Source organism: Bombus huntii, chromosome 16 (assembly GCF_024542735.1).
Source record: "Bombus huntii isolate Logan2020A chromosome 16, iyBomHunt1.1, whole genome shotgun sequence".
NCBI classification, from domain to species: Eukaryota; Metazoa; Arthropoda; class Insecta; order Hymenoptera; family Apidae; genus Bombus; species Bombus huntii.
The window spans coordinates 8,354,215-8,364,707 of NC_066253.1; the positions used below are offsets into that span (position 1 = coordinate 8,354,215).

The 10,493-nt window shown below is 41.8% G+C and overlaps 1 protein-coding gene across 1 annotated transcript in view; it reads right to left on the reverse strand.

Moving 5' to 3' along the window:
* LOC126874333 (uncharacterized) overlaps positions 1-10,493 on the reverse strand; it is a 268,457-nt gene that overhangs the window by 244,367 nt on the left and 13,597 nt on the right. The window lies entirely within an intron of this gene.

Consider the following 10,493-nt stretch of genomic DNA (forward strand, 5'->3'; position numbering starts at 1 on the left):
TTCCTTCAGACTAAATTCAAACTCAACAACAAAAAAAAAAAATTATCAGTAAACTCTAAATTTAAAATTTGATCGATGTCGATAAACTAATACGTGACAATGGAGTTCAACGAGCGCTTAAACGTCGAAATATCTCAAACGAGAAGGAAATAATAATTAGTTTTCGTCAAAATCGACGTAATCTTCGCGATTTGCGAGCTATTTTGCTTGTTTCGACGCTTAGATGGTAGTGCATTGCATTAGCACTGTGAAACGGAGTTCAGCGAGTGCTTGAACGTCGAAATATCTCCAACGGGAAGGAAATGACGGCTAGATTTCATCAAAATCGACGAAATCATCGAGATTTGCGAGCTATTTTGCTTGTTTCGACGCTTAAACGGTAGTGCATTACATCTGCAGTGTAAAACGGAGTGAAATGAGCGCTTAAACGTCGAAATATCTCCAACGGGAAGGAAATGACGGCTAGATTTCATCAAAATCGAAGAAATCTTCGCGATTTGCCAGCTATTTTGCTTGTTTCGTCGCTTAAACGGTAGTGCCTTACATTTGCAGTGTAAAACGGAGTGAAATGAGCGCTTAAACGTTGAAATATCTCCAACGGGAAGGAAATGACGGCTAGATTTCATCGAAATCGAGGAAATCCGCGATTTGCGAGCTATTTTGCTTGTTTCGACGCTTAAACGATAGTGCATTGCATTAGCACTGTGAAATGCAGTTCAACGAGTGCTTAAACGTAGAAGAAATATCTCCAACGGGAAGGAAATGACGGCTAGATTTCATCAAAATCGACGAAATCTTCGCGATTTGCGAGCTATTTTGCTTGTTTCGACGCTTAAACGGTAGTGCATTGAAATAGCACTGTGAAATGGTGTTCAACGAGCGCTTGAACGTCGAAATATCTCCAACGGGACGGAAATTACGGCTATTTTTCGTCAAAATCGAAGAAATCATAGCGATTTGCGAGCTATTTTGCTTGTTACGACGCTTAAACGGTAGTGCATTGCATTAGCACTGTGAAATGGAGTTCAACGACCGTTTAAACGTCGAAATATCTCCAACGGGTATCAAATGACGCATAGATTTCATCAATATCGACGAAATCTTCGCGATTTGCGAGCTATTTTGCTTGTTTCGACGCTTAAACGGTAGTGCATTGAATTAGCACTGTGAAATGGTGTTCAACGAGCGCCTAAACGTCGAAATATCTCCAACGGGACGGAAATTACGGCTATTTTTCGTCAAAATCGACGAAATCAACGAGATTTGCGAGCCATTTTGCTTGTTCCGACGCTTAAACGGTAGTGCATTACATTTGCAGTGTAAAACGGAGTGAAATGAGCTCTTAAACGTCGAAATATCTCCAACGGGAAGGAAATGACGGCTAGATTTCATCAAAATCGACGAAATCTTCGCGACTTGCGAGCTATTTTGCTTATTTCGTCGCTTAAACGATAGTGCATTGCATTAGCACTGTGAAATGCAGTTCAACGAGTGCTTAAACGTAGAAGAAATATCTCCAACGGGAAGGAAATGACGGCTAGATTTCATCAAAATCGACGAAATCTTCGCGATTTGCGAGCTATTTTGCTTGTTTCGACGCTTAAACGGTAGTGCATTGAATTAGCACTGTGAAATGGTGTTCAACGAGCGCTTAAACGTCGAAATATCTCCAACGGGACGAAAATTACGGCTATTTTTCGTCAAAATCGACGAAATCATAGAGATTTGCGAGCTATTTTGCTTGTTTCGACGCTTAAACGGTAGTGCATTACATTTGCAGTGTAAAACGGAGTGAAATGAGCGCTTAAACGTCGAAATATCTCCAACGGGAAGGAAATGACGGCTAGATTTCATCGAAATCGACGAAATCCGCGATTTGCGAGCTATTTTGCTTGTTTCGACGCTTAAACGGTAGTGCATTGAATTAGCACTGTGAAATGGTGTTCAACGAGCGCTTAAACGTCGAAATATCTCCAACGGGACGAAAATTACGGCTATTTTTCGTCAAAATCGACGAAATCATCGAGATTTGCGAGCTATTTTGCTTGTTTCGACGCTTAAACGGTAGTGCATTGCATTAGCACTGTGAAATGGAGTTCAACGACCGCTTGAACGTCGAAATATCTCCAACGGGAAGGAAATGACGGCTATTTGTCACCAAAATCGACGAAATCATCGCGATTTTTGCGCTATTTTGCTTGTTTCGACGCTTAAATGTTAGTGCGTTACATTTGCAGTGTAAAACGGAGTGAAATGAGCGCTTAAACGTTGAAATATCTCCAACGGGGAGGAAATGACGGCTATTTTTCATCATAATCGAAGAAATCTACGCGATTTGCGAGCTATTTTGCATGCTTCGACGCTTAAATGGTAGTGCATTGCATTAGCACTGTGAAACGGAGTTCAACGAGTGCTTAAACGTCGAAATATCTCCAGCGGGAAGGAAAAGGCGGCTAGATTTCATCAAAATCGACGAAATCTTCGCGATTTGCGAGTTATTTTGCTTGTTTCGACGCTTAAACGGTTGTGCATTGCATTAGCACTGTGAAGCGGTGTTGAACGAGTGCTTGAACGTCGAAATATCTCCAACGGGAAGGAAATGACGGCTAGATTTCATCAAAATCTACGAAATCTTCGCGACTTGCGAGCTATTTTGCTTGTCTCGACGCTTAAACGGTAGTATATTGCATTAGCACTGTGAAATGGAGTTCAACGACCGCTTGAACGTCGAAATGTCTCCAACGGGAAGGAAATGACGGCTATTTGTCACCAAAATCGACGAAATGATCGCGATTTGTGCGCTATTTTGCTTGTTTCGACGCTTAAATGGTAGTGCGTTACATTTGCAGTGTAAAACGGAGATCAGCGGGCGCTTAAACGTCGAAATATCTCCAACGGGAAGGAAATTACGGCTATTTTTCGTCAAAATCGACGTAGTCATCGCGATTTGTGAGCTATTTTGCTTGTTTCGACGCTTAAACGGTAGTGCGTTACATTTGCAGTGTAAAACGGAGTGAAATGAGCGCTTAAACGTCGAAATATATCCAACGGGACGGAAATTACGGCTATTTTTCGTCAAAATCGTCGAAATCATCGCGATTTGCGAGCTATTTTGCTTGTTTCTACGCCTAAACGGTAGTGCTTTACATTTGCAGTGTAAAACGGAGTGAAAGGAGCGCCTAAACGTTGAAATATCTCCAACGGGACGGAAATTACAGCTATTTCTCGTCAAAATCGAAGAAATCATCGCGATTTGCGAGCTATTTTGCTTGTTACGAAGCTTAAACGGTAGTGCATTGCATTAGCACTGTGAAATGGAGTACAACGACCGTTTAAACGTCGAAATATCTCCAATGGGAATCAAATGACGGCTAGATATCCTCAAAATCGACGAAATCTTCGCGATTTGCGAGCTATTTTGCTTGTATCGACGCTTAAGCGGTAGTGCATTGCATTAGCACTGTGAAACGGAGTTCAACGAGTGCTTAAACGTCGAAATATCTCCAACGGGAAGGAAATGACGGCTAGATTTCATCAAAATCGACGAAATCTTCGCGATGTGCGAGCTATTTTGCTTGTTTCGACGCTTAAACGGTAGTGCATTGAATTAGCACTGTGAAATGGTGTTCAACGAGCGCTGAAACGTCGAAATGACTCCAACGGGAAGAAAATGACGGATATATTTCTTCAAAATCGTCGAAATCATCGCGATTTGCGAGCTATTTTGCTTGTTTCGACGCTTAAACGGTAGTGCGTTACATTTGCAGTGTAAAACGAAGTGAAAAGAGCGCTTAAACGTCGAAATATCTCCAACGGGAAGGAAATGACGGATATATTTCTTCAAAATCGTCGAAATCATCGCGATTTGCGAGCTATTTTGCTTGTTTCGACGCTTAAACGGTAGTGGGTTACATTTGCAGTGTAAGACGGAGTCAAAAGAGCGCTTAAACGTCGAAATATCTCCAACGGGAAGGAAATGACGGCTATTTTTCATCAAAATCGTCGAAATCATCGCGATTTGCGAGCTATTTTGCTTGTTTCTACGCCTAAACGGTAGTGCTTTACATTTGCAGTGTAAAACGGAGTGAAAGGAGCGCCTAAACGTTGAAATATCTCCAACGGGACGGAAATTACAGCTATTTCTCGTCAAAATCGAAGAAATCATAGCGATTTGCGACCTATTTTGCTTGTTACGAAGCTGAAACGGTAGTGCATTGCATTAGCACTGTGAAATGGAGTACAACGACCGTTTAAACGTCGAAATATCTCCAATGGGAATCAAATGACGGCTAGATATCCTCAAAATCGACGAAATCTTCGCGATTTGCGAGCTATTTTGCTTGTATCGACGCTTAAGCGGTAGTGCATTGCATTAGCACTGTGAAACGGAGTTCAACGAGTGCTTAAACGTCGAAATATCTCCAACGGGAAGAAAATGACAGTTAATTTTCGTCAAAATCGACGAAATCTTCTCGATTTGCGAGCTATTTTGCTTGTTTCGACGCTTAAATAGTAGTGCGTTACATTTGCAGTGTAAAACGGAGTGAAACGAGCGCTTAAACGTCGAAATATCTCCAACGGGATGGAAATGACGGCTATTTTTCATCAAAATCGATGAAATCTTCGCGATAAGCGAGCTATTTTGCTTGTTTCAACGCTTAAACGGTAGTGCATTGCATTAGCACTGTGAAATGGACTTCAACGACAGCGTAAACGTCGAAATATATCCAACGGGAAGGAAATGACGGATAGATTTCATCAAAATCGACGAAATCTTCGCGATTTGCGAGCTATTTTGCTTGTATCGACGCTTAAGCGGTAGTGCATTGCATTAGCACTGTGAAACGGAGTTCAACGAGTGCTTAAACGTCGAAATATCTCCAACGGGAAGTAAATGACGGCTATTTTTCATCAAAATCGATGAAATCTTCGCGATAAGCGAGCTATTTTGCTTGTTTCGACGCTTAAACGGTAGTGCATTGCATTTGCACTGTAAGATGGAGTTCAACGACAGCGTAAACGTCGAAATATCTCCAACGGGAAGGAAATGACGGATAGATTTCATCAAAATCGACGAAATCTTCGCGATTTGCGAGCTATTTTGCTTGTATCGACGCTTAAGCGGTAGTGCATTGCATTAGCACTGTGAAATGGAAGTCAACGACCGCTTAAACGTCGAAACATCTCCAACGGGAAGGAAATGACGGCTAGATTTCATCAAAATCGACGAAATCTTCGCGATGTGCGAGCTATTTTGCTTGTTTCGACGCTAAAACTGTAGTGCATTGAATTAGCACTGTGAAATGGTGTTCAACGAGCGCTTAAACGTCGAAATATCTCCAACGGGACGAAAATTACGGCTATTTTTCGTCAAAATCGACGAAATCATCGAGATTTGCGAGCTATTTTGCTTGTTCCGACGCTTAAACGGTAGTGCATTACATTTGCAGTGTAAAACGGAGTGAAATGAGCCCTTAAACGTCGAAATATCTCCAACGGGAAGGAAATGACGGATATATATCGTCAAAATCGAAGAAATCGTCACGATTTGCGAGATATTTTGATTGTTTCGACGCTTAAACGCTGTGCATTGCATTAGCACTGTGAAATGGAGTTCAACGAGTGCTTAAACTTCGAAATATCTCCAACGGGAAGGAAATGACGGCTATTTTTCGCTAAAATTTTCGAAATCTTCGCGATTTGCGAGATATTTTGATTGTTTCGACGCAAATGGTTGTGCATTGCATTATCACTGTGAAATGGAGTTCAACGAGTGCTTAAACGTCGAAATATCTCCAACGGGACGGAAATTACGGCTATTTTTCGTCAAAATCGACGAAATCATCGAGATTTGCGAGCTATTTTGCTTGTTTCGACGCTTAAACGGTAGTGCATTGCATTAGCACTGTGAAATGGAGTTCAACGACAGCTTGAACGTCGAAATATCTCCAACGGGAAGGAAATGACGGCTATTTGTCACCAAAATCGACGAAATCATCGCGATTTGTGCGCTATTTTGCTTGTTTCGACGCTTAAATGGTAGTGCGTTACATTTGCAGTGTAAAACGGAGATCAGCGGGCGCTTAAACGTCGAAATATCTCCCACGGGAAGGAAATTACGGCTATTTTTCGTCAAAATCGACGTAGTCATCGCGATTTGTGAGCTATTTTGCTTGTTTCGACGCTTAAACGGTAGTGCGTTACATTTGCAGTGTAAAACGGAGTGAAATGAGCGCTTAAACGTCGAAATATATCCAACGGGACGGAAATTACGGCTATTTTTCGTCAAAATCGTCGAAATCATCGCGATTTGCGAGCTATTTTGCTTGTTTCTACGCCTAAACGGTAGTGCTTTACATTTGCAGTGTAAAACGGAGTGAAAGGAGCGCCTAAACGTTGAAATATCTCCAACGGGACGGAAATTACAGCTATTTCTCGTCAAAATCGAAGAAATCATCGCGATTTGCGAGCTATTTTGCTTGTTACGAAGCTTAAACGGTAGTGCATTGCATTAGCACTGTGAAATGGAGTACAACGACCGTTCAAACGTCGAAATATCTCCAATGGGAATCAAATGACGGCTAGATATCCTCAAAATCGACGAAATCTTCGCGATTTGCGAGCTATTTTGCTTGTATCGACGCTTAAGCGGTAGTGCATTGCATTAGCACTGTGAAACGGAGTTCAACGAGTGCTTAAACGTCGAAATATCTCCAACGGGAAGGAAATGACGGCTAGATTTCATCAAAATCGACGAAATCTTCGCGATGTGCGAGCTATTTTGCTTGTTTCGACGCTTAAACGGTAGTGCATTGAATTAGCACTTTGAAATGGTGTTCAACGAGCGCTGAAACGTCGAAATGACTCCAACGGGAAGAAAATGACGGATATATTTCTTCAAAATCGTCGAAATCATCGCGATTTGCGAGCTATTTTGCTTGTTTCGACGCTTAAACGGTAGTGCGTTACATTTGCAGTGTAAAACGAAGTGAAAAGAGCGCTTAAACGTCGAAATATCTCCAACGGGAAGGAAATGACGGATATATTTCTTCAAAATCGTCAAAATCATCGCGATTTGCGAGCTATTTTGCTTGTTTCGACGCTTAAACGGTAGTGCGTTACATTTGCAGTGTAAGACGGAGTCAAAAGAGCGCTTAAACGTCGAAATATCTCCAACGGGAAGGAAATGACGGCTACTTTTCATCAAAATCGATGAAATCTTCGCGATAAGCGAGCTATTTTGCTTGTTTCAACGCTTAAACGGTAGTGCATTGCATTAGCACTGTGAAATGGAGTTCAACGACAGCGTAAACGTCGAAATATCTCCAACGGGAAGGAAATGACGGATAGATTTCATCAAAATCGACGAAATCTTCGCGATTTGCGAGCTATTTTGCTTGTATCGACGCTTAAGCGGTAGTGCATTGCATTAGCACTGTGAAATGGAGGTCAACGACCGCTTAAACGTTGAAATATCTCCAACGGGAAGGAAATGACTGTTAATTTTCGTCAACATCGACGAAATCTTCTCGATGTGAGAGCTATTTTGCTTGTTTCGACGCTTAAACGGTAGTGCATTGCATTTGCACTGTAAGATGGAGTTCAACGACAGCGTAAACGTCGAAATATCTCCAACGGGAAGGAAATGACGGCTAGATTTCATCAAAATCGACGAAATCATCGCGATTTGCGAGCTATTTTGCTTGTATCGACGCTTAAACGGTAGTGCGTTACATTTGCAGTGTAAAACGAAGTGAAAAGAGCGCTTAAACGTCGAAATATCTCCAACGGGAAGGAAATGACGGATATATTTCTTCAAAATCGTCGAAATCATCGCGATTTGCGAGCTATTTTGCTTGTTTCGACGCTTAAACGGTAGTGCGTTACATTTGCAGTGTAAAACGGAGTCAAAAGAGCGCTTAAACGTCGAAATATCTCCAACGGGAAGGAAATGACGGCTATTTTTCATCAAAATCGATGAAATCTTCGCGATAAGCGAGCTATTTTGCTTGTTTCAACGCTTAAACGGTAGTGCATTGCATTAGCACTGTGAAATGGAGTTCAACGACAGCGTAAACGTCGAAATATCTCCAACGGGAAGGAAATGACGGATAGATTTCATCAAAATCGACGAAATCTTCGCGATTTGCGAGCTATTTTGCTTGTATCGACGCTTAAGCGGTAGTGCATTGCATTAGCACTGTGAAATGGAGGTCAACGACCGCCTAAACGTCGAAATATCTCCAACGGGAAGGAAATGACGGCTAGATTTCATCAAAATCGACGAAATCTTCGCGATGTGCGAGCTATTTTGCTTGTTTCGACGCTTAAACCGTAGTGCATTGCATTAGCACTGTGAAATCGAGTTCAACGACCGCTTAAACGTTGAAATATCTCCAACGGGAAGAAAATGACTGTTAATTTTCGTCAAAATCGACGAAATCTTCTCGATGTGAGAGCTATTTTGCTTGTTTCGACGCTTAAACGGTAGTGCATTGCATTTGCACTGTAAGATGGAGTTCAACGAGCGCTTAAACGTCGAAATATCTCCAACGGGAAGGAAATGACGGCTAGATTTCATCGAAATTGACGAAATCCGCGATTTGCGAGCTATTTTGCTTGTTTCGACGCTTAAACGGTAGTGCATTGCATTAGCACTGTGAAATGGAGTTCAACGACCGCTTAAACGTCGAAATATCTCCAAGGGGAAGGAAATGACAGTTAATTTTCGTCAAAATCGACGAAATCTTCTCGATGTGAGAGCTATTTTGCTTGTTTCGACGCTTAAACGGTAATGCATTGCATTAGTACTGCGAAACGGAGTTCAACGAGTGCTTAAACGTCGAAATATCTCCAACGGGAAGGAAATGACGGATATACTTCATCAAAATCGACGAAATCTTCGCGATGTGCGAGCTATTTTGCTTGTTTCGACGCTTAAACGGTAGTGCATTGCATTAGCACTGTGAAATCGAGTTCAACGACCGCTTAAACGTTGAAATATCTCCAACGGGAAGGAAATGACTGTTAATTTTCGTCAAAATCGACGAAATCTTCTCGATGTGAGAGCTATTTTGCTTGTTTCGACGCTTAAACGGTAGTGCATTGCATTTGTACTGTAAGATGGAGTTCAACGACAGCGTAAACGTCGAAATGACTCCAACGGGAAGAAAATGACGGATATATTTCTTCAAAATCGTCGAAATCATCGCGATTTGCGAGCTATTTTGCTTGTTTCGACGCTTAAACGGTAGTGCGTTACATTTGCAGTGTAAAACGAAGTGAAAAGAGCGCTTAAACGTCGAAATATCTCCAACGGGAAGGAAATGACGGATATATTTCTTCAAAATCGTCGAAATCATCGCGATTTGCGAGCTATTTTGCTTGTTTCGACGCTTAAACGGTAGTGCGTTACGTTTGCAGTGTAAAACGGAGTGAAAAGAGCGCTTAAACGTCGAAATATCTCCAGCGGGAAGGAAATGACGGATATATTTCTTCAAAATCGTCGAAATCATCGCGATTTGCGAGCTATTTTGCTTGTTTCAACACTTAAACGGTAGTGCATTGCATTAGTACTGTGAAATCGAGTTCAACGACCGCTTAAACGTTGAAATATCTCCAACGGGAAGGAAATGACTGTTAATTTTCGTCAAAATCGACGAAATCTTCTCGATGTGAGAGCTATTTTGCTTGTTTCGACGCTTAAACGGTAGTGCATTGCATTTGCACTGTAAGATGGAGTTCAACGACAGCGTAAACGTCGAAATATCTCCAACGGGAAGGAAATGACGGATAGATTTCATCAAAATCGACGAAATCTTCGCGATTTGCGAGCTATTTTGCTTGTATCGACGCTTAAGCGGTAGTGCATTGCATTAGCACTGTGAAATGGAAGTCAGCGACCGCTTAAACGTCGAAATATCTCCAACGCGGAGGAAATGACGGCTAGATTTCATCAAAATCGACGAAATCTTCGCGATGTGCGAGCTATTTTGCTTGTTTCGACGCTTAAACGGTAGTGCATTGAATTAGCACTGTGAAATGGTGTTCAACGAGCGCTGAAACGTCGAAATGACTCCAACGGGAAGAAAATGACGGATATATTTCTTCAAAATCGTCGAAATCATCGCGATTTGCGAGCTATTTTGCTTGTTTCGACGCTTAAACGGTAGTGCGTTACATTTGCAGTGTAAGACGGAGTCAAAAGAGCGCTTAAACGTCGAAATATCTCCAACGGGAAGGAAATGACGGCTATTTTTCATCAAAATCGATGAAATCATCGCGATTTGCGAGCTATTTTGCTTGTTACGAAGCTTAAACGGTAGTGCATTGCATTAGCACTGTGAAATGGAGTACAACGACCGTTTAAACGTCGAAATATCTCCAATGGGAATCAAATGACGGCTAGATATCCTCAAAATCGACGAAATCTTCGCGATTTGCGAGCTATTTTGCTTGTATCGACGCTTAAGCGGTAGTGCATTGCATTAGCA